Source organism: Thermobia domestica, chromosome 17 (genome assembly GCF_964235325.1).
Source record: "Thermobia domestica chromosome 17, izTheDome1.hap1.1, whole genome shotgun sequence".
In the NCBI taxonomy this organism is placed as follows: domain Eukaryota; kingdom Metazoa; phylum Arthropoda; class Insecta; order Zygentoma; family Lepismatidae; genus Thermobia; species Thermobia domestica.
The window spans coordinates 72,399,302-72,426,799 of NC_137470.1; the positions used below are offsets into that span (position 1 = coordinate 72,399,302).

A 27,498-nucleotide genomic window follows, 5' to 3' on the forward strand; every position below is an offset into this window, starting at 1 on the left:
TTTACTTTCTAAGCATGACTAACTCATGTACGAATCTGTGCTTAACAAATTAAATTTTAATTTATATATTTCTATGAAGAATCACGTCTCACAGGTAAGAACACAACATGTTTTTGATTATTTACACACTTGTCCATTAAAATATTATTTTAAATATGTTATGTAAAGTTTACAAATATGTGAATCCGTACAGTAAATCGACATCACTATCTTCCTAAAGCGTATATAATGCGTTGAGTTGACGCAAACTGTTACGTAATGGGCTCTTAAATATTTGATATTGTTTAAGCTCAAGAAGAAGAGGAAGTAATTATCTGTCGATTTTGTATCTATGGTTTTATGTTTGCTTGCAGCGTTTCAACTGTTCATATTAATAAACCGTAAATGGCAGAGGTATTCTGTGATAAGGGTTATTGAAATAAGTGGTAGAAAATTTGTGCAATGATATAGTGCATGACATTAATAATTATTAACAATTTAAATCACCTATATGTATAAAGTATCAAATGGAAACATTATAATGGCCAGCTTTATGGTTGATACTATAGATAAACAAAAAGTATGTATGCCTGTAGGCTGCAGTAACGTTTAGATTAATGTACAATATTTCGTGACGTAAGTTGTGGTGTATGTTATTTGTATTTATATATTTATTGTTGTGAGAAGATTAGGTTGGAATTTAATAGATGTAGTCGTTACATTATTTTTTTAATATATTCAATGAAACTTACATACTTGAAAGAATTCGATTTTTGCAAAAACAGTATTTCTTCGTACCGGGTATCGTGGGCGTACTTAAAAAAAAAAAAAAAATCAGGGGCAATATGAAAGAATTTGTTATGATGTTAATTCGATTTGCATGTCAAGAAACATATTTCTTGTAGTGTGATAATGCTTCTTGCTTGCTAATCATCCCGATTTTTGTATTTGATTATCTTCGCCATGCAGGTTCAATTACATCCACCTGTCAGGAACATTTGTAAGTTAGGTTGAGAAACTTCCCTTGTTGGTACGGTGCCTAAATTATTGAAACTTCAAATAGGTTGGATGATAAGCAAAATAGCAACTGATTTAAACTTGCGGAGTAAACTAATGCAGGTAGTAAAAGTGGTTGACGTATTTCTTCGTTGCGCAAATTAAAGCGATTTTATTCCTTAACATATTCAAGGATCCCAATTCTACATATGCATCTTGAAAATAAAACGGTGAGCATATAGGAGATCAAAGTAGAATATTCTCTCTACCTTACGGAAAGCCATACAAAAGAAAACAAGAAAAAGAGAAAGTGTGATAACAGGAATAGTAGCTGTGTATGTTAAATTTTTACTTTTTATCGACGACCTAAAAGCTAGTAGAGACCTGTATCAGTGGTATAGGGTAGACTAGAGTATGTTAAGTTAGTTTATGCTCTTTACTCTCTGGCCTCCTTTTCCAGCACTTAACAAAAAAAAAAAAAAAAAAAAAAAAAAACAAACTTAACGTGACAATTAGCAAATTATATAAATGAAAATGCTTAGAGCCTTTCCGCTTCAAGTGTGCCCATGCTGGCGCTAGTGTCTGTGTGTGTTTTCGCGTTCCTCCCTCGGAAGATGAGGGGCAAGTTGCTTTGGCCGTGGTCCTTTAATAGTTGGATGTGGACAGGGTTGCCATTTTAGATATTCCGAATTATTTCACGGGTTTTGTTAGCCATTCTAAGTAGCTTACGATCTTCACTCGCCAAGACCAAACGACTTAATGAGAAATTGGTAACACATCCGGGGTTATTCACTTCTTTCCCCAAAACAAAGGGAAGGTTTCATCTGGAAGAGGACGGGGCCGAAATATGTTTTACATATTTTCCGAGGGCACACTTGAAATAGGCTCTAATGCTGTCCGAGTCACCTCAAACTTATGCTTACAGAAACGTGGCAAAACTCCGACCACAGTTTGAATCAAGATAATAATAGACTGTAACAGGCAGTGACTACCAGTGCGTTAATCGGCGATCAGTAGCCCTTTTCTGCGATGGGATTGTGATTGGTGGTCATATGGCATAACGTGGGATTCACTCGACCTCCTGTGGAGAGGCAAAGCCGGATATTGCCAACTATATAGCCGTGGAGGAATTTCTTTGCATTTGAGTTGGCGTCCCGTTCAGCAGCGCGGCTATGTGGGGCATGAACCTGCAGCTTAGCGTGGAATCCCAACCACTTAAGCTCCAGCCATCTCATTTGTTTTTTTATATAGAGTATTGAAAGGTTCAACATGATGTTTCTGATAAATTGATACCACTGCGAAAATGAATCCGGACATAATGTCTTTGAAACAGGTCAAACTCAGATGGTTTATAATATCCAAATATGAGACATTCGTATATGATCATCTATATAAAAACAAGTATTTTACATGCTATCTATGGAAGTTAGAAAAACTACATTCGGGTTTCCCTATCTTTTAGATGTCTAGCATCTAATAAGATGTTCTACCATGTTTGCTGTTAGATTTTATCAGCTTTACTGCCTCCGTTCATACTAGTCATTAAGGTTTTCGTATTCTAGTTTTCCTCCAGCTCAGTGCTTCGTGCATATTTTCTCTTCGTACCTAAGTATTTATACCCTTACATTGCACACATACGAGCGCTAAAATTGCTTTAGTAGCTCTATACCTCATACTAAAGAACTTTGCGTCACAGCTGTGGGGTAAGCTTATTCGGTTGCGATTCACGGTGGAAGATCATGCGGTTCAGATCCCAGATTCAACTGTAAGTGCACGTATGATACAACATTACTGCTGATTGAGACAGCCGAACTTTAACAACTACAGATTACTTGGTCAATCACAGATACACTAATCACATTTTATCAATTCCGTATCAGTAGTAGTCCCAACTGCCATTCGTATTTTCGCCTATAGTAGGAATTTGATTTTCAGGTATATTTCATTTCTGTATTACTTGGTTTTGAGTTTATTGTTTCTGTAGCTTGCCTCATATAACCAATATAACACCCAAGTGCAAGTAACAAAGTTGTAATCAAGTTACTTGACGATTAAGTTAAATAGGTGTGAAAACTGCCACCTATTTGTTGCTCCATTGTAGTTCAACGTCCTTTTCATTACCAAGGATCTGGTTAAAGTGGCATCCGAACTACTACTTGGTTTGTACTTGACGGAAGTCTCCTATCTGAAATCCAGCCCAGCACTTACGATCACAGGAAGCACGCGCTTTAACTGCGAAGGAGAACAAAACCTGCGTAGTGATCTTCGTAAATGTAATCTGTTAATTCTTGTACTAGGAGGGGGAATCTGAAAATAAGTTTCCACAGGCGACTGTGGAAGAGGTGGGAATGGAAGACCAAAAATAGTATGTGACATTAAAAATCAGACGTATCTTTATTTTTCCACATAAGTAGCACGTACACTCATGTCCAAAATGATTGTCGCATATCTATAACTGTCTTTTTGTAAGAATATAAATTGATAATGATTTTGCAGGGTACTTTTAATACTGATACTATGTGTATAATCGGGAAATGTATATTTGTGGTAAATTTCATAGAAAAAGAATTATAAATACGAAAATTAGAATGAGTAAAACAGAATGTTGCTAAATGAACAAGAAAATCTTATTTTCGTTTTATTGTTGTTATTTGCTGTTCTTTTGACATGAAGAACTCATCCGTGGCTAAGCGGTTAGCGTACGCGCCTTTGACGTGGGAGACCCTGGTTCGATTCCCGGCGGGAGCTCATGTGGTTCGGATTCCACGTTAATCAGTAGGTCCACGTCTCATATAGCCTCGCTGCTGAACGGGACGTTAAACCCAAAATCAACTCAACTCAACTCTTTTGACATGAAATTTGCCACATGCATGTCTTTGCCGATTATACACATACTAGGATTATAAGAAATACCGGGCGAATTCGTTATCAAACTATATTGCTACAACAACATGTTTATAAACGTGCGACAATAATTTTGGACGTGAGTGTACATTGAGACATTTGTCATACCTGTCTATATACTTCAAAAACCCTTCCAGGAAAAATTCAGGGCTCTGCATACGGAAGAAGCGTCGAACAGCTTCTGTAACTTCAGCATTGCTTGCCAAAGCGCCTGCTGCCGAGAGTCTTCTTCAAAGCCGGAAACAGATGGGAGTCACTGGATGAGAGACTGGGACTGTATGGCGAATGGGCAAGGCGCTCCCACCCAAGAGTTGCAATATGTTTTTTCCGTTGCCATCACTGAGTGTGGTCTCGCATTGTCCCATCACATCAGGCGTGTAGACTTCCACGAGGCGGTTACGGATTTCTACTCCAGATACGCCACGTGCCCATTCATAGCGGACAACCGCTCGCATTTCCTCCTATGACCACGACGTCGAAAGGCGCCTTCTCTTCATAGCAACGAGGCTCAGAGACTGATAGACTCGTCTCCGGTTTGCGCAAGCGCTGCGACGACGCTATCTACAGAATCTCAGGCGAACGATATCCATTTGTGTTTGGGTGTTTTGCGCGTGCAACTGCTGTCTTGTTTCTCACCATTGCTTTCATAGGGAAAACGAGAGGGAAGCTTATCTTCGGACTCCCCCTCGTAAAAATTATGATGATGCGTAACTCTAGTTCTCATTCGAGTTTCAAACTTAACTGAATTTCATAAAGAAGCAGTTGAAGCACTTGGAAACAGTTAGAATACGTTGGAAACAGTTCTCGCTGGATATAAATGTCAAAGTTACAGATGTGTTTAGAATTAGGGTTATCGAAAGGCGATTTAAGTTCTTTAAGAAAGAAAAAAAATGCTTAAACCACTGACTATGCCGGCGGCTTGAAATATTTGACAGGGTGGTTTCATGACCATTCACGTCTGGTATGAAAAAAATGAAATGAAATCTCTAAGTTGAACGTCTTACACCGGCTAGGCTAAAGGAGACGGCGATGATGAGAAACGAAGAAAAGGTGGAATGAAGAAAGAGGGAGGAAATGGGAGAACCCCGAGGAAAACCACGCATAAGGTGTTTGCCCACCACAAAGTTCACTTTGCACGAGCAGGAATCGAACCAAGGACCTCATGCACCTTAGATGAACGCTCTACTACTGAGCCACCGTAGGTCTGGTATGAAGTCCGATATGTTCTAATTGTTGGAAGCATATGTAAATTGCAAATGCCTCACTTTCGTATAGTGACTCCGAAGATTCGAGTTTTTTTAATTAATATATATCCTGATCAGTTCATCCTGACTGTGTAAGGCTTTCTGCAGTAACAAAACAAATTCTTGATTTAAAATTTTTAAGGCTTCTGGAACCGGTTGTTAGAACTTGCTCTCCACCTCTAGATCCAGTACTTAAAAAAAAAGCATAATACGGTTTTTGAAAATCAATATTCATGTGTTATATGATTCAATCCTAGTCACAATTACTAGTATGATTGAAACAAATAATAATAATACAGTCATATAGTAATCATGTTGATACTACGTCAGCTTAGTATACTGATCAGTGAACTGTTGAAAAATAGTGTTAAATGATTTGAATAACCTCACTGGATATAGATCAGTCTCCCATTTGTGACATGCAGTCTTTAAGCTAGGTTGCCATGCTGGAAGAATCTTGTAGCTGTCATTAAAAAATCTCGCAACCCCATCTTTTTATTTACTCTAGATATTTCTACACATGCAGCACTAGACATACAGTGAACCTTCTCATTAAAAACGTGTATTTTGCTGCGCTTCCCCACCCCGTCCAAAAGATTCCTTCGTTTCGGAAGTGGCGAAACTGGTTTCGTTTATGGAGGGTAATAGTAGGTATCAAGCAAGACGACCCAGAAAGTTGCACATGGTTTGACTCCTTGCAAGATGAAAACTTTTTGCATGTTCCTTTCAATATTTTGTTTATATTGTAGAGTTGAAAGATTTTTTTTTTTAATGACAGTTACATGATTTTGCAGCATGGCAACCTAGCTTTTGAGACGCTTGGTATGGAGATTTAAATTATATGCATGTAGATTTTCATCTCAACGTGCTTCACTATGGTATAGGTATTTGGATGCAATCTTTGATTTAATAGAGGTATACATTTGGTAAGTCTACTTTCTGCCTCTTGAGTTACTTATTTTGTGCTTAAGTAGTTGGATGCAATACATGATTGAATTACTTGTGGTTTCTCATCGTCAACCCTGCTTCACATTGAAGAGAAACATGTTTGTATGCTCATTAAGCCTTTTTCAGGAACATGCCAGTATGTTACTAATTAAAAGATCAGATTGATATACTTAACAGAAATTGACATTCAGTGATTGTAATATTACAATGATGGTCTTATCTGGAGATATTTTGTCATTTTTTTCGGTTATTTTCAAACAGTGCTCTATGAAAGAAAGAATTTTATTTCTCAAATCCGTAGTTGTCTTTGAACTGAAGGAATGCATAATATACATCGTATTACGTTGTGTGTTCGCAGTTGCAGTAATAACATAATAGAAAAGAAACAGTACCAATAAGTGTATGCAATTGTATAGATTGGCTAAAAGTAGACGAATAGTATTTTATTTTTAATGTATTAAGAGAACTTTATTTTCCTAATTATGTTGATACTCATTTAATAATACAGCATGTCCTTTGTATCACATGTTTAGAACAAGAAATGGACATGAAATTGTTTATGAACTTTACATTTCTTTTTTAAAGCAACCTTGTATATTAAAGAGGAAAAGTGATTTACTCTTGTATAGTATTTATTTAGTACAAGAGTTTCCAATACTATTTCTTCCTTTCCAGTGCAAATTTTATGTACATATCCATGTTATTTATATGTACTTTCCAGAAAATCGGTTACAATACGGAATTAATAATGTCAACTTGTGCAGTATATTTACTGTTGTGTTTCTTGATTTGAATATGTGGTGAAATGATTCGTTTATTATTTGTTTCTCAGGTAACTGTTCTTCAACGTAGATAGTCTTCAACATCTCGACAACTGTACACTGCATGTCCGTATTATACCTTTAGTAAAGTAAATATTTATCCGTTGCATTCGATTCCTGTTGTAAGTCTGTGTGTATATGATATAAAGTAAACCTCAATATGGTGGCGCGCATTGTGTACAGTAAAAAAGATGCCACAGCAGAAAACATTCTGTATCTTTCGTTGGCAGAAGCGAATTCTGGGAAATTTCTACAACGTGCATTTTGACGTAATTTTCACGTAGAACGTTGCGATAATGCTTTTCCAATTACTCCCGTGTTCTTAGTGGTGTAAGCGGCTACGAGAAATGAGGCAATTTCTCACCAGGCTTAAAGCACTCGAAACGGAGAATGGTGTAGCAGGAAATTAATTTTAGTTGTAGTTCAATTGTAAGTTTAATTGTAGTGCTCTGTGCTCTACTTGATTTACGCCTTCTATCCAGTGTTACGAGTGGATCTTTGGGCTTAAGTCCTACCGAGTACATGTATGACACGGTGGAACGCAGCGTGATCATCAATGAGGCTTAGGTAATGACAATGGTTCAGCTATACCAAGATCAAAAGCAGGCGTGGGATACAGACATTCTTAAGGCCCAAGTTGTGAGAGATGTACAGACAAGAGGTATGAAGTGGCAGCAAGTGATGGAACGATAGAAGAAGGCGGAAAGACTTCGTGAATACCCAGACACGGCGGGATGCTGGAAGGGAAGAAGGCTGAAAGAGAGAACATTAATTGAAAAGTTTCAAATTGAATTTTAGGGTTGTGTTGCATGCCATAAAGGATATTGATTACATAAATTCACAGTCTATTTTTACAAAATCGTCTAATTATTTACAGCTGTGATTACAAATATTACCAGTTAATAATTTTATTGTCTTTCAGGCGGTTGTGTTTTACCTGTAATTCCTTTGCGAATAAGAAATCGATAACGGACATATTGTGTTAAATTTCATTAACATAAGAGCCTGTATGTCAGTGGATCAACTATCTTTAATAAGGTAAGAGTTCGTATTTTTGATCTTTATATATCCATTCCACGTAAAACTAATAATGAAAACCATACCCTCAATAATTTATTAAAAATTGACTCATTGCCAACAATACCTGAATTGTAACGCATTTTCTGTCTGTCTACCGAATGATTTCAGTTTCACAGCTCATGTTTCCATATGTTGTGGGTTCTTACCACCTTTCAGATCCTGTATAAAGGCTGAATATAGCAACAAAATTAATCTAACTTTGAAAATCCTTAAATATTTGTGGAATTAGAGTTTCTTACCAGTGAGGCAACGAATATTTTGAAGGAGATACACAAAATAATCATTTTCTGTCCAGCTCTGCATCATAGTTCTTGGAAAATATGAATAAAAAAGATTGTCTGATACATTGTAAATACAATAAACTATTCGGATGTTTTAAATTACTTCCTTACACTATTTTTGATGTATGTAACTTAATTACTTTTAAAAGTTCTACAGGGTGTACCAGCAGTAGTGACTACCTTTTGAGTCATCTGTACATTTTTATTATAAACGAGAATGGCATGAAACAAAATTGTAGGTACAGAGGAATGATGTAAAAATCAAGTGCTTTCATTAAATAAGTTTAACTACATCTCCCCAGTTACCGAACCATCAAGAAAAAACGACCCCAGCACAACGTCAAACGGTACTCCATCCCAAGCCATCACACCAGGACTGGTATCATGTTCGATCACCACATTTGGATTTTCAGGACGCCAGTACACACGATTGTGACGGTTCTCTGACCCTGACACATGGAACTTTGCCTCGTCCGTCCAGGCAGTGTGGTTCTCGCAGTCGGGATTTTCCTCCACCGTCCGCAGGAACAACTCAGCAAACTCGATATGGCGATCGGAATCATCCTGAGTGTGTTTAGCAGGTGAGTACGATACGAGCGCAGTTTCAGATTCTTGAGAACCCTGGCAACCGATGAGTTTGGGATATTTAGGTTGCGGGACAACTGTCGAATCGATTTCGACTTCTGTAGTAACCTAGCAAATTTCGTCTGTATCTGAGCCGCATTGGCGGGATGGTTGACCGACCTAGGCCTACCCGGCCTCTTACACTACCAGTGGTATCGAAGGTTTTTTTCTACCCTTGTTAGTGTCTCCCGCTGTGGTGCAGGTTCACCGTACAGCTCCTTCATTCGTCGCTGGACTTCGTAATGTTGTGTGTGTCAGAAAATAGGCTAACGCATTGGACATGTTTCGCAAGCGTCAGACGAACCACCATCTTGTAGTTTTGCCAACTGAGAAAAAAGGAAAAACACCGTTACACCACAGCACAAACAAAACAAGAAACAAACAAAGAATAACATCAATCATACAGCTTTACCTACCGCACCTAACAACAAGTGAGTCACTACTTCTGGGACACCCTGTAGTAAAATGTAATATAATGTTTCCCACATTTTCTTTCAACACATGCCCCATTAGAGGTTGAAGAAAACCAAAAATTAATGTTCAAATCATCCGGAGAAAAAACATGTAAGTTTACGTATTTGTTACGATATTTTGCTTGTCGCATTCTGTAGATTGTGCTATCTAATGCATTAAAGGTAAATTCTGGTATAGTACGTCCGCTATCCTGGTATACAGTTGCTGTCTGATGCCGACACACCGCGGGTGGTGCAGGATGTCACCAAACTCAGTATGGGGGCTTATTTAATTCTGGTCGAAGGAAAGTCAGTGAGGGTGACAGATCTGTTGTTGCCACATTTTCCCTTCTGTGTTATTTCTAGAGGTCTTTTTCTTTTTTTTAAAAAAAAAAGAAAAAAAACCTACATTAAAACACAATACCTAAGAATTTTGTATACGAGGAAACGGTTGCAAAACTGCTAATATATAGAGGAGTGGTTAGCGATTGATGATGATAATTATCCATATTTAAGTATTACGTTTGTCCTACAGATTCCCTAAGTCGGTTTTAACTGAGCACATATGATTCTTTTATTAACTAATGAATCCGTAATGACTTTTAAGAAACAAGCAATTGGAATTGTGCAGACCAGGAAATAAACCTTCATAATTATAACAAAAGCACAATAACATAAATTCACGCAGATGTTCATTTCTAATTTATATTTCTTCCAAATGCTACTGGAACTTTTTTATTTTATATTTTTTTTCACTAGTTCCTGGAGTTTTTCCTAGTGTTGCTTTAATTCTACGTCTTTCCTACACGGCTACTTAAGCGTAATTTATTGTTAGGATATATAGTATTAGACCAGTGTTGCTGCCGAGATGAGAAATATCTTTTAAATTCGAGACGAGATTAGAAAAATGACCATTGTCGTCTCAGTTTCGAGACTAGAATCTAGACGAGACGATAAATTTCACGAGTCTGGTGGACAACTGTAGTTTATCCCAGTCTTAGTTCTGAAACTTTGTTTTATTGATACATGAATCATAACATAAAATCATAAGTTGATAGAATGATTGTACGAACACTGTAGAACATTTATCATTTTTATAAAGATACGCAAGTCTTACGCCATATACTTCAATGATAAATATGGTTTGAGTGTTCCCTTCATGAACCTCTCGTTACACTGAAGGATTCTGGTAACTTCTAGATGAAATTAAGACAAGTGAATGTTGTTTCACAGTTGAAACTATGTAATACTTTCAAACCATCCGAATACAATACTTAAAACTTCGAAGTAGTCGGCTACATCTACAACTACTGGATGTAGTAGAGGAATAATATCAAAGAAAGAACTATTCGTGAGTCCATATATATATATATATATAAATTCTCTATTCCTTACTGTTTTCGTCCAGTGGCGAAATGTTGAAACCAAAAATCGTTAAATTGGATCATTTCCAGTTTGAATAGAGGATTAAGGGAGGGTACAGAATCTATTCTTGGAACGCTGAATAGATTGCAAAAGAAGTGCTTCTCAGTATCTTTTCTAGTTATTGCTCTATGAAAATCAGTATTGAAATCAGAAGTACTATAGATTGAACTGCTTCCGGTTTCGATAAAGTGTTCCAGGTTGTGATTATATATATCGGGTGTGAAAAAATTCCACCGACAAACTTCGGGAGGTAAATACTCTCATACGAAGAAACAAAAACGCTTAGTAAACATGGGTCCGGATACGCGTTGTTTCGGAGATATAAGGCGCCGAAACCGTGGGAAATGAATCTTCAAAGGCGTATATTTCAGAAACTATTCAATGTAGACGGCGCAGTTTGAAAACTCACCAGCGAAGTCATACCTGCTCTGGTTAAACATGTATGTTTCATAATCTTGCAGTGCATGCGGAAGGAATTCCCCAGAGGAGCATAGGGATTCCCGGATAATCTGCCGAGTGAAGATGGCTCGAAAGGGGTATGAATGGATGACTTCCTCACCTGTTGACAGTAATTCCTTGTACCAAGACGATAACTCAAACGGATACAAAATGGTGGACACTTGTATACCTGCTGTGTGTGGTTGCATAACCGCCACATACGGATGGTGCCCAATAATGAAGTTCGGAATATGAAGTACTGTGAATATGCAGTCGAAGGTTCGTAGTGAGGCACGTGCGGTGATGCTACAGCATAACACACTAAGCAGAGTGATTGAAATTGTGAAAACACTTAATGCAAAGGAAAACCCCAAATAGCACGATAGCGAATACAGTCAGCACATTTCCAGACATGAGTAATGTTTAGCAATGGCTAGAAATATCGTTATGTCTAGTGAACTGAGTGAATGTCACTAATGAACGAGACCCAATATTAAGTACATTACATGAATGATCTGATTAAATGTATAAGAGATTTGTGATTTGAAATCATACGAGGCCTGTCTAAAAAGTATCCGACCTTAATTTTTTCCACGCAAAGTAGTGATTCTCAGGCGGCGCCACCGTGCACGTTGGAAGGAGGAACCTTAGTGCGCATGCTTGAATTTTTTCACCGCGTTCGCGTGTGCCAGTCGTGAGCTGGTGGTCGCGAAGTGAGGTGCTGTTGGTAGTGTTCGTCGGATTTAGTGTTTCTCGCAAGATGACTGAACGAATTGAGCAAAGATACTGCATCAAATTCTGTCAAAGGCTGGGTGATTCTCAAAGCCAAACAATTCGTAAGATTCAGCAGGTGTTTGGAGAAGATGCGATGGGTGTAACACAAATTAAACAATGATTCAACCGATTCAAAGATGGCCGCACATCAGTCGAGAGTGAGCAGCGTAGCGGCAGGCCCCAAACTGCTCGGAATGCAGCTGTTGTTGAGCGGGTGCGAAATTTGGTGATGGCAGATCGCCGTTTGACAGTGCGGGAGATTGCAGAAGATGTTGGAGTGAGTAAAGATTCTGCACATGCAATTTTGCGTGACGATTTGAACATGAAACGAGTGGCTGCTAAATTTGTACCCAAGTTGTTGTCTCAGGAACAAAAAACACCCGTTTTGATGTTGCACTGGACCTTCTGGACACCACCAACACTGATTCTGGGTATCTGAATTCCGTGATAACTGGAGATGAGTCATGGGTGTACGGGTACGACCCAGAAACAAAACAACAATCGTCTCAATGGAAGCATCCCGATTCTCCAAGGCCGAAGAAAGCGCGGCAGGTGCGAAGCAAAATCAAGGTGTTGCTGACTGTTTCCTTCGATGCCCGTGGAATTGTGCATCACGAGTACGCACCGGAAGGACAAACAGTGACAAAGGAGTACTATCAAGATGTTCTCAGGCGACTCCGTGACGCAGTCCGGCGGAAAAGACCAGACATGTGGACAGCGAAGAACTGGCACGTCCATCATGACAACGCCCCAGCACATTCATCCCAATTGATCCACACGTTCTTAGCCAAACATGGAATTACAACCGTTCGCCAACCTCCCTACTCTCCAGACCTGGCTCCTTGTGACTTCTGGTTGTTTCCAAAATTGAAGGCGCCTCTGAAGGGATCCCGTTTTGAGAGTAGAGAAGACATAATGCGGAACACGACGACGGAGCTGAACAACATTCCAAAAGAAGACTTCCAGCGGTGTTTCCAGCAGTGAAAGGATCGGTGGGCTAAGTGTGTGGAAGCACAAGGGGCCTACTTTGAAGGGGATTAGGGTCCCAAATCTGTCAGGTATTCGCAACTATTTTTCTGGCCAAAGGTCGGATACATTTTAGACAGCCCTCGTATGCATTATCTTAATAAGTCTGCAACCGTCTACCTGATTTCAATGGTACTTGTTCCTTTCAGTTGTTGCACCGTTACGTGGATAAGCAAGGTAGCAACAGAAAGCAAGGTTGCACGTTGACGCGCCGTGTCGCAAGGTCAATCCCCACTAAGAGTCCAAGCTTTGGACTCAACAACCAAGAGATGGATCGGATCGCATTTGAAACTTTAGGTCCCGTCTCCATATAGCGCCGCTGCTGAAAAGGACGTTGAACATCTTAACAAACAAACAATCAAACAATAAACAATTGTTATAAACGTACAATTGAATGATAGTATAGTGCGCGAATGTGATATCTAAATGAATTGGTTTAGCTCGTTATATTAAATGTAAGTCCTGCTACGGTTTCGTTTTCTCTTCGGGTACCCAAGCCGCTCGTGTTAAGGGATTCCAAAATATATAAACAGAACAGTAAACCTCCTTCATATTTTATACCTTTTCTTTATTCCTCCATTTAAAGTTACATCAAGATTGCCTTCGTGTCCATTTTGTTAGATCTATAAGGCGGGGACGTTATTACAAAATAATAATCATAACGTCATACTCTTCTCATGTTTATTTTTGCTTACAATGCAACTGTTGGAGCCTCAAATCTATACGCCTATTCCAATTTAGCACACCAGAGTAGATTAAGTGTAGAGAGAACCGGGTACGATCCTTGTGTTCAGTAGCCGATCTTGAAAGTAAAATCTGGAGGGGGTGTCAGTATTTTGCTATGTAAAATACGTAATTTGGACTGCGTTTTGGTATTTATGACATTAGTGATTTTCTAGTAACGCAGCAAAATTGAGGGACCAAGGCCCCCCGACCTCAACCTAGATTCGCCACTCTGTTCAACCATTCGGCCAAACTCTCATAATGTAAACAGATTTAGGCTGCATTCAAATGCACACGCAGTCGAACTCTGGAGGGTAATGTCGATCTTTAAAAACAAAAACAACATTGATTTTCATTTTACTGTGTGTAAGGAGAGCTCCTCCGTGGCTAAGCGGTTAGCGTACGCGCCTTTGGCGTGGGAGGCCCGGGTTCGATTCCCGGCGGGAGCTCATGTGGTTCGTATTCCAAGTTAATCAGTAGGTCCACGTCTCATATAGCCTCGCTGCTGAACGGGACGTTAAACTCAAAATCAACTCAACTACTGTGTGTAAGAAAATTGGTTTCTGGTCTTCTTTATATCTTAAAACATGTAAGAGCTATTTCAGTTTCACACGATAATTTTAACTGAGTCCAGAATATTCAACAAAAGGGCATTGTCCTTGAAATGACAGTACATAGCGTTTTTCTTACGTCCAAAATTGTTTATAGGAACAAAAATACGATAGAAGAGATAAAATAAACATTGACTAACAGAGTCATGCTGTTAGTAGGATTCGACTCTAAGCCAATGACAGACGAGCACCTAAAGAAGCTAGTCTACCGAAGACTGACGTGTATTCTGGAAGCGACTGTGCTTGTGTGCAGTGCTTACTGTCTGTGCTTTATAAAACACCATAGTGGGAAATGGAGTTTACTTGGGCAGAATTAAGTGATATGCATCTGGCATATGGTGCAGCTTTGGGAAATGCAAGGGAGGCACAAAGACTGTATAGAGAACGTTTTCCAGAACGACAGTGCCCCCATCACACTACATTTACGTCAATTGATCGGTAGCTGCGAGAATCAGGTTCCTTACATATTCACCGGCCTGATGCAGGAAGACCACGAACAGTGAGAACACCAGCATTCGAAGAGAATGTGTTGGACCAATTTGAACAAAATCCCTCAACGAGCACGCGGGCCGTTGGGTTTTGCGTTCTACAGACTATCCAAAACGTGTGCGATTTGCCCGATGGTACCTGCGGCAGTGTGTGGGGAATCCGCAGTTCGCGCGGCATATTTTGTTCACAGATGAGAGTAGTTTTACTCGTGACGGATGTTACAATGCTCATAATAGGCATGTGTGGCAGCAAACAATCCGCATGCAATGTTTCGCCGAGGTCATCAAGAACGATTCACAATTAATGTGTGGGCCGGTATAGTGGATAATGTCTTAGTAGGACCATATGTATTACCTCCACGACTGAACATGCATACTTACAGAGTATTTCTTTCAGAGGTACTCTCGGAACTGCTAGAAAATGTCCCCCTTGCAGTCCGACGACAAATGTGGTTCCAGCATGACGGAGCTCCACCCCATCGGCCGCGGGGTGTTCAAAATATACTTTCTGATATGTTTGGGAATCGATGGATCGGGCATGGTGGTCCTGTAGCATGGCCTCCTAGATCACCGGATATGACACCTATGGACTTTTACCTATGGGAACACATGAAGGAGTTGGTCTACCAGACACCAGTGGAGAATGAATTGGACCTTGTGGACCACATTTTCGAGGCTCCCGCAAGAATTCGTGTTAACCACGACGTTTTTCCTCGTGTGCGAGACGAAGTGCTTCGACGCTATCTCTTGTGCATTGAAGTCAATGGTTCACATTTTTAGTAGATTTCGTGACGTTGTAAGGTACAAGTGAATTACAAACACCATTTCCTGTATTGACTCGTCGTCTTCTGTCTTTGTGCTTTGTGTATTTTATTTGTGTGCCTGGAGGTTATGCTTTACAGCATTGCACGCCACTAACAATGCCACTAATATGCGAATCACATTATCGCTGTTCCCAGTAGGTCATTTGTCAGCTGCTTCTTACGGATGTTAATACCATACTCCACAATGCTGCACATATGTTAACATACATTTGTCCACGATAATTTATGTACATTTTGATAGCGGGTTTGAATCTAGTTTCAACAGCTCTCAATCACTCTGCTGCGTGTATTATGCTGTAGCAACACCGCACGTGCCTCACTACGAACCTTCGACTGCATATTCACAGTACTTCATATTCCGAACTTCATTATTGGGCACCATCCGTATGTGGCGGTTATGCAACCACACACAGCAGGTATACAAGTGTCCACCATTTTGTATCCGTTTGAGTTATCGTCTTGGAACAAGGAAGTGCTGTTACCAGGTGAGGAAGTCATCCATTCATACCCCTTTCGAGCCATCTTCACTCGGCAGATTATCCGGGAATCCCTATGCTCCTTTGGGGAATCCTTCCGCATGCATTGCAAGATTATAAAACATGCATATTTAACCAGAGCAGGTATGACTTCGCTGGTGAGTTTTCAAACCGCACCGTCTACGTTGAATAGTTTCTGAAATATACGCCATTGAAGATTCATTTCCCACGGTTTCGGCGCCTTATATCTCCGACACAACGCGTTTCCGGACCCATGTTAACTGAGCTTTTTTCTTTCTTCGTATGAGAATATTTACCTCCCGAAGTTTGTCGGTGGAATTTTTTGACACCCAGTATATATATATATATATATATATATATATATATATATATATATATATATATATATATATATACAGATGATGATCGGAAAAATGGAAACACCTGTAGTTGGCAACACGTCAGATGTATGGATTGGCAGTGGTGTCGTGGCGCCCGCAGCGCCGGGCCGCTGGTGGTGGTGTGTTAGGTCGGTCTCCATACTATGTCAGGCGCAGTGGAACAGCAATGTCCAGTGGCTGCAGCAGACGGAGGTAGTGTAAAATGGGAGACCTCTCAGATTTTCAAAGAGGGCAAATTGTTGGTGCGCGGTTATGTGGAGTGAGTGTGACGGCAGTGGCTACTGTGTTAGGTGTGTCGCGTGGGACAGTGTCGAAGGTGATGACGGCCTACACAACACACGGGAAATCTACATCGGGAAGCGGAACGGTGGGCGGAAGAAAATCATGAGTGACAGGTCACGCCGGGTATTAAAGCGCATTGTCACGCAGAACCGTTGTGCCACTGCGGAGCAAGTGACGGAGGAACTCAATCAGCACCTCCCCCACCCTGTTTTGACAATCACAGTCCGCCGCGAATTACATGACATGAACTTACGGGGTCGTGTTGCACGGGTCAAACCGCTCATCAGGGACCATAACGCTTTCGCACGCCGCAAATGGTGCCGCGACCATGCAACTTGGACCGTTGAGGACTGGAAACGTGTGATATGGTCGGATGAGTCATCCTTCACCCTATTCTCAACCACGGGCCGTGTTTATGTGTGGAGAACGCCCAAAGAAGCTTATGATCTGCAGTGTCTCCGCCCAACTGTGAAACATGGCGGCGGCTCGGTGATGCCGTGGGCCGCATATCATGGTTTTCATTGGGTCCTGTGGTCACACTTAGCGGACGAATCACTGCCAACGATTATGTCGCAATTTTTAGGAGACCACTTGCATTCTATGGTCCGGATGTTGTTCCCGGACAATGACGCCATCTTCAAGGATGATAATGCACCCATTCACACAGCTGTCGTTGTTGCAACGTGGTTTGAGGAACATCGGGATGAAGTTCAACTCCTCCCCTGGCCCGCCGAATCCCCAGATCTCAACATAATTGAACATCTGTGCTCCGTCTTGGAAACACGACTCCGGCGACGATTTCCACCTCCATCCTCTCTCTCAGAGCTGGCCGATGCCCTGCACGAGGAATGGTGTAAAATTCCATTTGCTACCATTCACGATCTCTATGCCTCCATCCCACGTCACATCAAGGCTGTTCTGAAGGCGAAAGGTGGCCCGACACCATATTAATCTGGTAAGTTGCAATTTCGTTCAGGTGTTTCCATTTTTCTGATCACCATCTGTATATATATATATATATATATATATAATGCTCCTGAGATCATGAATCGATTGCAGAAAAATATTCCTCGCTGTCTATTACTATTTTTGTTCTATGGCGATAAATAATGAAACCCGAAATGATTATTTTTAATTACTTCTGGTTTGAATAGAGGGTTAATGGAGAAGACAGGACCTGTTTCTTGGGTGTTGAATCAATTGCAAAATCCGCATCTCGATATCTCCTATTGTTTTAGCTGTGATAAGTGACGACAGACGAACGGACGGACAAATCCGTTCTGTAAGACTTCGGACAGTTATGCATAATATAGTTTGAAAATCTAAAAAATCAGTTTATAAATTTTGTATGTCAATTTACAAAATGAAACGAGACGAGGACATCTTTTTCGATAATCGAAACTAGAGAAAAAAACATTCTTCGAGAAGAGAGACGAGATGTGATTTACAAAATTGAAATAAGGAAACCTATTTCTCGTGTCGACTCGTGAACTCCATTATATCAGACGTATTTCTTATTATATTGGTAATAGTATTCAAACTGTGCTAGACAATAGGCTTCAGTGTTTATCAAAATTGGAGAGTGCTTCTATTACAATACGTTCCTTAGGTTTTGCTACAGTCAATAGTTACTATTTACATAACGCTTATATTCTATTGCTATAGTATTTAATCAGTGTTCAAGGGAGATGTTTATGCTTATTGTGTTACATTGCTCTAGTTTCCAGGAAAATGTTTACTTTTTCTGAGTTACGGGAAAGTAAAGAGAAGTGTGTTGTGAATTTAAAAAAAAAAAAAATGACCGAAAAAAAGGAAAAGAGGAAGAAGGAAAACTAGTCACTGACCATCCCTTTCTTGATAATTTGAAAATACATAAGGCAACGTCGTACAAACATTGATTGATTGGTTTTGCCAGCGAGAGAGTTGCCCGCTGACGTTATTTGACGTAAACGTTTTATCATAATAATTTCAAAGTTTGTTTTTCATTGTTTTCAGGAATTGCATAATGTAGACAGATCCTTAACACACCTTTTGATGCACTGAAACATCAGCAAAGTTGCCAATTCAGAATGTTAATTTATAAAAACTACGATTTCCGTAGTTCCCCCTTACAGAGGCCTCATCCGATTAGTTATCGGTGAAAATGAAAAATTCTTTTTTCTGCTCCATAGTTTCTAAGCTACTCCAACTAAACAAACTGAAAATTAACGTTAGAACATCCATACGTATGAGTTATGAGTCAATTTACATGTTTTGCAAAAAAATTGGCATACACCTTCGTTTACATCTGGCAACTCTGTTTGGTTCTTAGCGTACTTCAATCGTTGCTTGCTAGTTTAAAAATATATGCATGAACAAGGCTTCATTTTGGTATAACCATTATTTGTGTATCACTTCAGGTTCAAAAATTCTACTATCCCAAATTCCGGGTTGCATTGTATATTGGACACCCTGTATAATATGCAGGGTTTGAAAAAGCCCAACCCACCTGGGCCCATATGGGTTTTTTCGGGTTTAATTGGGTTTTTTCGGGTTTAATCGGGTTTTTACGAAATATCTCAATGTCTTTGGGGTAAAAGTGTTAAAATGTGATTTATATTTCAAGATTGTCATTGTCACAACTTGAAACAATTTTCTACTTACTGCTGTTTTGAAAAAAAAAATGGCCGCCATTTTGAAATTTTACATTCGATTGCCGAGAAAATCTATACAGCAAATTTAGCATATCTCATGCTTCCACCGTCAAAATTTCAACTTAAAAGACTGAAAATTGCGCTTCGTAGCGTGAATATTCGCTGTTCTAAAAAAGTGGCCACCATTTTGATATTTTACTTTGATATGCCGCCAAAATCTATACAGGAAATTTAGTGTGTCTCGTGCTTGTATTCTGAAAATTTTAACTTAAAAGCCCAAAGGGTATGCCCTGTAGTGTGTATGGTAGAGGCAGACAAATAAGTTGAGTTGAATTTGTGTTTAACGTCCCTTTCAGCCGCAAGGCTATATGAGACGGGACCTACTGATTAATGTGGAATCCGAACTACGGGAGCTCCCTCCGGGAAGCAAACCCGGGTCCCACGCCGAAGACGCGTACACTAACCACATAGCCATGAAGGAGCTCGGCAGACAAACGAACAAATGTAGATCAAGTCATCCAGAAGCCTGACTGACTTTCGCCAAATATGAATGCCAAAAGGGGTCTATTAATTTAAAACAAAGATACAATTCATATTGTATGAAATAAATAAAGGTTTTAAAATGTCTTATATGAAATTAACATCTTCCAGCGTAGATAAACCTGCCATACTTTCTCCATGAGAATACGGGACACCTCAGATGCCCCCCTTCCTCAACTTTCCAACACAATCCAATGAACTGTAGTCTGGTTATGAACAAAAGTATAATAGGCCGCAGTGGCTCAGTGGTAGAGCGTTCATCTCTAGTGCACGGGGTTCCTAGTTCGATTCTAGCTCGCGCCAAGTGAACTTTGTGGTGGACAAACACCTTGTGCGTGGGTTTTCTCGAGATTCTCACGTTTCCTCCCACTTTCTTCATTCTGTCATTTCATTCATTTCTCATCATCACCGTTCCTTGAGCATAGCAGGCATAACCGTGAGACTAAAAGATTTAATTTAATTTAATTTAATTTTTTTAAGAATATAATAGGCGAAAGTTCACTAAGCAGCAGCTGCTTTTCTCTGTTCGTAAACTGCAATTAATTGTGCAGACTGAATAAAAACTTAAGATGTGCTATAAAAATGCTTTACAGGAAACCAATATGCAAATTATTTAAATTAGTGGTACAATCTACTTTCAATATTTTTCGCGCGTTTAGCAATATTTATTTACATGGCTGTATCTGACAAAATTACGTTCGTCAGTTTAATCTGATGAAAAGCTGATTTTTCTCCTTGTGTCGTGTGTAATTGTCAGGACCAGATTTACATTTTTCTTGGGCCAAAGCACAATTCTGTGCCCCTAGCCTCTGAAAAAGATTATAATTCTTGTTAACTTATCTAATGTGTTGCTGAAGAATAGGTAACTCATCTTCCCTGTGTTTGTAAATGTAGAAAAACTCAAAGCCATCTTTTTTAATGTTCCGGAGAGTATCCGAGTTTCCATGAAGTGCAGTGGAAAAAGTAGCATTGCAAATTTCGCTCGCTATCAAGTCGAACAGGGTGGTGTTATAACTTCCTCGAAACTGTTACATGCAACAGCGTACTGTTCATTCACTAATTACAGGATTCCCAGCCAATGTCAGATTTTTTTTTTTTTTTTTCACTTTTTGAATAAGCTGATATTGATAGCAGAAATGGAACGGAGTTAAAATACGGGACATTTCCCTGTTCCGGCTAAATTTACGGGGACGCGGGACACTCGGGCCCAAAAACGGAACACTCCCGTTTTTTACTTGACGTATGGCAGGCTTAAGCGTAAAATAGTTAGTTTTATTGTTGAACTATTCATTTCCGAACCTTTTGCGTTTAATTCGGGAATTTCCCGAGCACTTCTTTCACGGCGTGTATATCAAAAATTCCACTAGTACGGAAATTTGAACTCAGCACTTGAAATAGTAAGCGTTACATAGTTTTCGGAACTCCCAGCATTAAGCTTCTTAAATTTGACAAGAAGTTTTACGCTATTGCTGGTGTTGATTCTACAGAATGCTTATTTGAAGGGTAGCAAACAAATGACTGAATTAAACTATTGTTGATGGAAAATCAAATTTTAGTTGAAGAACCTTTTGTTTTACATCAAAGGTAAGAAATAATACTAATAGTTTTACTAATGTATTTACATATGTACTATTAGTACCGGCACCTATATGACCTTAAACCCGTCAAACGTATGAGTGATAATGTCCCTCGATGTCGCCAAGTCGACGAGCATACTATTCACGGAAAATATTTTCTAAAGTACAAAATTGCTTATTTTACTTCAAAAGGCTATAAGCATAATCCATACATTAATTTGTTCTATAACTATCTCAAGCTGTTTTTTTTTTTTTTTTTTTTTTTAATTCATTTAGTGCATTCAGAACTTTATAAAGGTCTTATGTTGAATATTGTTGTATACCTTAACGTGAAAGCCTCTAATTCGCCCGAGGAAAATGTAAAATCTGAAAAAAATCACTTACAATGTGATCACCTTAGTTGTATCAATAATATACTAACAAATAAGTCAAAAACCCAGGTGGGTTTTAAAGTGGGTTTTTTTCAGGTGGGTCCAACCCGAAAAGAACCACCGGGTTTTTTCGGGCTGGGCCCACTTGGTCAAACCCTGATAATATGTATACATGTATATACGACGACAGTACATTCGAGTATACCCAAACCGAATAAAAGAGTGCTTTTGGTGGTTACAATAAAATTTCGTTTTAAGTTCATTCATCAAATAATGCTCGACGTTGTTTCCAAATTCATCGCAACAAGTACCATGTAAAGTCCATCTAAACAAATGATACTCCAATATAGCAGAAATATTTCAGCGATATTAATTAGATTTAACAATCATTAGAAGAAAATAATAGAAAATGAAGAGATTAGGACTTGTCGTTTTCACTGTTAACTAGTTATTTACGTCACATTTGTTTTCAGATTCATATGCAAATCTTCTCAGTGGACCACTTGTTGAAGAATGGTTCACGATTTCTTTCCGAACGATAAACAAGTTTTGTGCTTTAATCGAATAGTCAAAGCTCCTTTTTCACAGTTTAAATTATGAAATCGCATTTGCGGTTTAAAACTATTTCAGACTGATTCATTATACTGATATGTATTTTATTTTTTGTTTAGGTAAATAAACACAATGCAATCCCTTCCGATCTACTTCCGATCACAGAAAATGCAATTGTTCTGTGACTTAACGCCGCCTTCAAGTGTCGCCGAATACACACACAGCTTTTTTCTTTGATTAAAAAAAAAAAAAGAAAAAACCTTTGCTTTTTGGCAAATTAATATGTATTCAAGTGATTAGCACGTATATTCTCAGTTCTTTTCACGGCTTATAATTCGCGCCAGGAAAAAAGTTCTGCCGCGTAAGATTAAAATAGAGATTTTTGATTGTGTACGTTTTGGTGAGACGTTTGCAGTCGAATCCGTTTTTTTTGTTTTTTTTTTTTTTAATATCAATAAATCAACTGTACGAAGTATAAGAAAAATCTGAAGACAAGGTCAGGAATTCTATAGCTTCGACTTCACTGTTGGCAGAAACTGTGCGTGATCCAGCAATGGATAAAGTGAAAGCCGCATTAACTCTGTATATAGATTAAAGACTGTAATCAGAAGGCAGTGCCTTTAAGTGGTGTAATAATTCGTGAGAGACCTTGAAGTCTGTACGCGCATTTCAAAGAACAGGCAACGGAACATCCGACTAGAAGATTTCAAGTATCAGAGGGTCGGTTGAATAAATGCAAAGTGCGAAATCACTCAAAAAAAAAAAAAAAGTCGGAGAAGCTGTATCTTCAGCCGCAGTATCATATTCAGATGAATTTTTGAAGTTAGTTATTGAAGGCGAATACAAATCTGAACAAGTGTTTGCGGATGAAACAGGCGTATTCTACATATATAAAAACAAAAGACAGTTATATTGGTGTTTCGTTCTCGTGCATAAAGATTGATTAATTAAGCTCCGTATGCTCTACACAGATCATTAAATCCATATACTAAAAAAGATAAAAACTGGAACCACTTACCAGTTTTCTGGCGCGTGAGCAAGAGAGCCTGGGTTACTGCTTCCAATTTCAAGAATTCGTTTCAGAATTGTTTTGTTTCTGAAGTTGAAATGTATTTAAAGATTTCAGGGTGGTTGTAGTTTTGGATAATGTATTCGCGCCAAGCGAACTTTGTGATGGACAAACACCGTATGCGTGGGTTTCTCGAGGTTCTCCCGTTTCCTTTAGCCTGCTCGGCATAATCGTGGGACGTAAAACTTAAAAGATTTCATTTCACTTGAATAATGCATCAGATCATCCCCATGAGGTTGAAGTATCATAATATAAAACCAATATTTTTGCTACTTCTTACTCCAACTCTTGGACCAAGGAATAATCGAGGCCTTTAAACTCTTATTACATAAGGAGAATCTTTAAAACCATACTTGACATTACGGAAAGCGATCCAAACATGGGTAGTATGAGGTACTGGAAAATTTTTTACATATCAGGGGGAACTGTTTCTATATAAGATACATTACAAGAGTTGAAACAATCCACATTGACGACATGTTGGAAAAATCTGTAGTCACTTTAACTCTCAACAATAATAACGATTCCATACCAATTGTGCAGACATTGAGTAAAAACATTATTCAAATTGCAAATAACATATGCAATTGTTATAATTGGCGAGATGGTTTCGAACAGCTGTAACTGAATAATATTCAAGAGTTGTTTGAATTGCAGGATACAGACGGAACTGAAATACAGTCGGAAGAATGATTAGCGTCGATTTTATTGAAGAACCTACAACCAGTACGGATTCGATAACATTGACCTTAAAAATTTGAGTGAAGGGATACAAATTGCTAATGATCTCTGTGGCGACTTCTTCACGAAGATTGATCCATCTATGGGCAGAAACTTTCTTTTCAAAACTGCAGAAAACTGATTAAGCCACTGCCAAATATCAGCCTGAATTACAAGATCTTTTAAAAGCTACGAAACAGTAAAAAATAACTTGATTTCTTTTAGCCATGTCTAAGAGCGATAATTAACTATGTTAATTTTGTTAAGATACTTATTTTTTTTTTAATTTTTTTTACATCATTATAGATTTGTAGTCTCGTAAATTAGGACGTATCTCGTATAGTCTCATACATCCTCCCATTACTTATTTATAGTTCCCTTGTCCATGGCGTGTTTACAGAACATAACCCCCGTGCATAGGAACTTTTGCACAAGCTGTACCACTGGCTTAAGGTAGCACAACTACGTTTTAATCATTAAGTTGCATTTTCTAAGCGTTTTGCCTTATAATTACTAATAGAACAAAAGGAACACAGTTAGCATTATAATCTAATTTACTGATCTTTTATTCCTATGACAACCAACACTTTTCAAATCGTCAGTATTTCGGACAATCTTTTTCATCAGGCGTAAGAAACAGGTTCATATCATCTTTTGGAGTATTTCGGTCACATGCTATGGTGATTTAACTTCAGTGGAATTAATGAAATTATTTTGAAGGAGTATAAGAAAAATCCACTTTATCTAACCCATATATATATATATATATATAGTGTTTTATTTCTGCCGGTACGCAACGGTATAGCGTACCGGTACCTTTTAAATGAGAAAAAAATATATTCCCCCTGTCTTAAAAAGGGGCTTCAAGAGAGACTTCGAAAATACCAAATAGTAAATCTATAGTTTTATTGAAAAATCAATTTTTGTTGTTTTCCTTTTTTTCTAGAGAAAGAGTTGCGAATCTTTGTTCCTTCTTGAAGTCGGTTATGCGATATAAGAGCCCATAGAAAAATAATAAAAGGTATGGACCACCGCACTAAACTCTCCCAATTCCTTGACCTAAATCGTGGTATGTCCCCGCATAGCGTACTTGCTAACGCTCTCGCCTTCGGTGCGAGCGGTCTCGGGTTCGATTCCCGGTGGGGCACTCGTTCGAAAAAAGTGTAAAAACTTTTTCAGGCGATCGTGAATGATAGCCTTGAAAAGTCAGCCATCCTGAATGACATTTTCCTGGGTTTGCCTCATTCACAGCAGGCCAATGCCGGGGTGGTGCCTAACTTATAGGTCCTAGGCCGCTTCCTTCCTTCCCTTTCCCCGGATAGTATGCTCGCCGAGGAACGTCATCTCTCAAAACGTGACGTGCTAAATGGTCATAGATCCCGCAAGCCCAGAAATCGAAATCGTAAAATCCTAAATCGTGGTGGACAAACACTGTGCGTAATTTTCTCGCTGTTCTGCCGTATCCTTCCACATTCTTCATTGCACCATTTCTTCTCATTACCCTCTCCTTTAGCCTAGCCAGGATAACCGTGGGACGTAAAACTTAAATATTTCGTATTTTCATTAAACTAAACCATGTCGTGCTGCAGTTACTAATGAAACATTTTCTTGTGAAATACAAGGAAAATTGTAAGGGTTTTTTGAGAAAATTCCGCCCAAAAGAAACACATTCAAAAGTGAATTTCTTGTTAAAGATTTGTCCATAAGATTATGGCATGCCATATGTTAGGTTATTAATGAAATACTTGTATTTTGAATGACAAAATCGCAGAAGTATTTCACAAAGCTGTCAATAAACTCATCCCAGGAGTAAACTACCCTTGTGAGTATTGTCATGGAAGTTAGTTACACCACACTATAGGAATATTAATGAAATGTGAACAAGGTTGTCAGAGTCGTTTTTGGGAAGATCGACAAAAATAAATAAATAAATAAATAAAATAAATAAATAAAATAAAAAAGTACACTATCCCTTTTCGACTTTTCCAATAGAAATTACATATACGACAATATAGAGTTGTTATAGAAAAATGATTTATGAAATATAGATAAAATTGACAAAATTAAAGCCATTTTTGAAAAAATCGCAAATTTTGATTTTTAGTCTTCAGTAAGGTATCCTTTCTTTTAGGGCTAGAAAGGAAATTTGAACAACGTCAGATTTAAAATTTGACCTCGAAACGTTGAACGGTATGGCTTCCAGGCGAATGTACACTCATGTCCAAAATTATTGTCGCGTGTCTATAAATATGATGATGTAGGAATATAATTTGATAAGGAATTCTCCCGGTATTTCTTATAATGTTAGTATATGTATAATCGGCAAAGACATGTATGTGGCGAATTTCACGTCAAAAGAGCAGTAAATAAGAACAAAATTTTATAAGAAATAAGAACAAGTAAATAAAATTTTCTTGTCCATTTGGCAACATTTTGTTTTACTCATTCCAATTATCATATTTATAATTCTTTTCCTATGAAATTTACCACAAATATATATGTACCGATTATACACGTAGTATCAGTATTAAAAGTTCCCTGTAAAATCATTATCAAATTATATTCCCACAAGAAGACATTATAGATATGCGACAATCATTTTGGACATGAGTGTACATCCGGACAAACGAACGCACAGACGGACAGATGCCAAAAATCACTTCTTTGGTATATTTGAACCATGAAACGTGTAATTCCGTTAAAATCTCGAATTCGGTTCTTTAACGATCATTATACTTTCATCTCTCAAAAGTAAAAATAGAAAAAGTTTCCATTAGTATATATTAGATGTCTTATAAAATTTATTCAGTATATTAAATAGCAGTTCTGTGGTACGTTACGTGGTTGTTTTCCACTGTTATTGACGAATCCCATATTTGGCTTCTACAGGCATTATTCGTTAGTGGATCATCTTTCCATTTAATGCTATGGCCCAGAAAAAAAATGTCTGGCACCTGGAGATCCGGATAAAGTCAGATAAAAAGATAAAAATAATTTTGTAAGAACCCTGCAAGCAAAGAAATACAGACATCTTATTATATACTGGTTATTTAACTTTCGTTGATAGAATTTGTCATAATTTCTACCATCATTTTCCAATTTGTCCTTTTCAGTGTTTAGTTTCGGACTTTTTGTTCTGATGAAATAGGTCTCAAATAGTTTCTTCCGGTTAGAGATGAAGCACGGTGCCAAATAGTGATGCCCTAAACTGTATACTTTGATTTTTGTTAGATGTGTAG

The 27,498-nt window shown here is 38.5% G+C and overlaps 1 protein-coding gene across 3 annotated transcripts in view; it reads left to right on the forward strand.

Annotated features, from left to right (window-relative positions):
* Positions 1 to 293: 293 nt before the first annotated feature.
* Positions 294 to 27,498, forward strand: part of LOC145673723 (RING finger and SPRY domain-containing protein 1-like) — a 124,250-nt gene continuing 97,045 nt past the window's right edge. The window contains exons 1-2 of one of the 3 annotated variants that reach the window (XM_081743436.1): positions 294 to 393; positions 7,815 to 7,930. The gene's annotated coding sequence lies outside the window, so the exon portion shown is untranslated. Of the gene's footprint in view, positions 616 to 7,814; positions 7,931 to 27,498 lie in introns of all 3 variants that reach the window. The other 2 variants (XM_081743435.1, XM_081743434.1) reach the window with 2 other exon arrangements.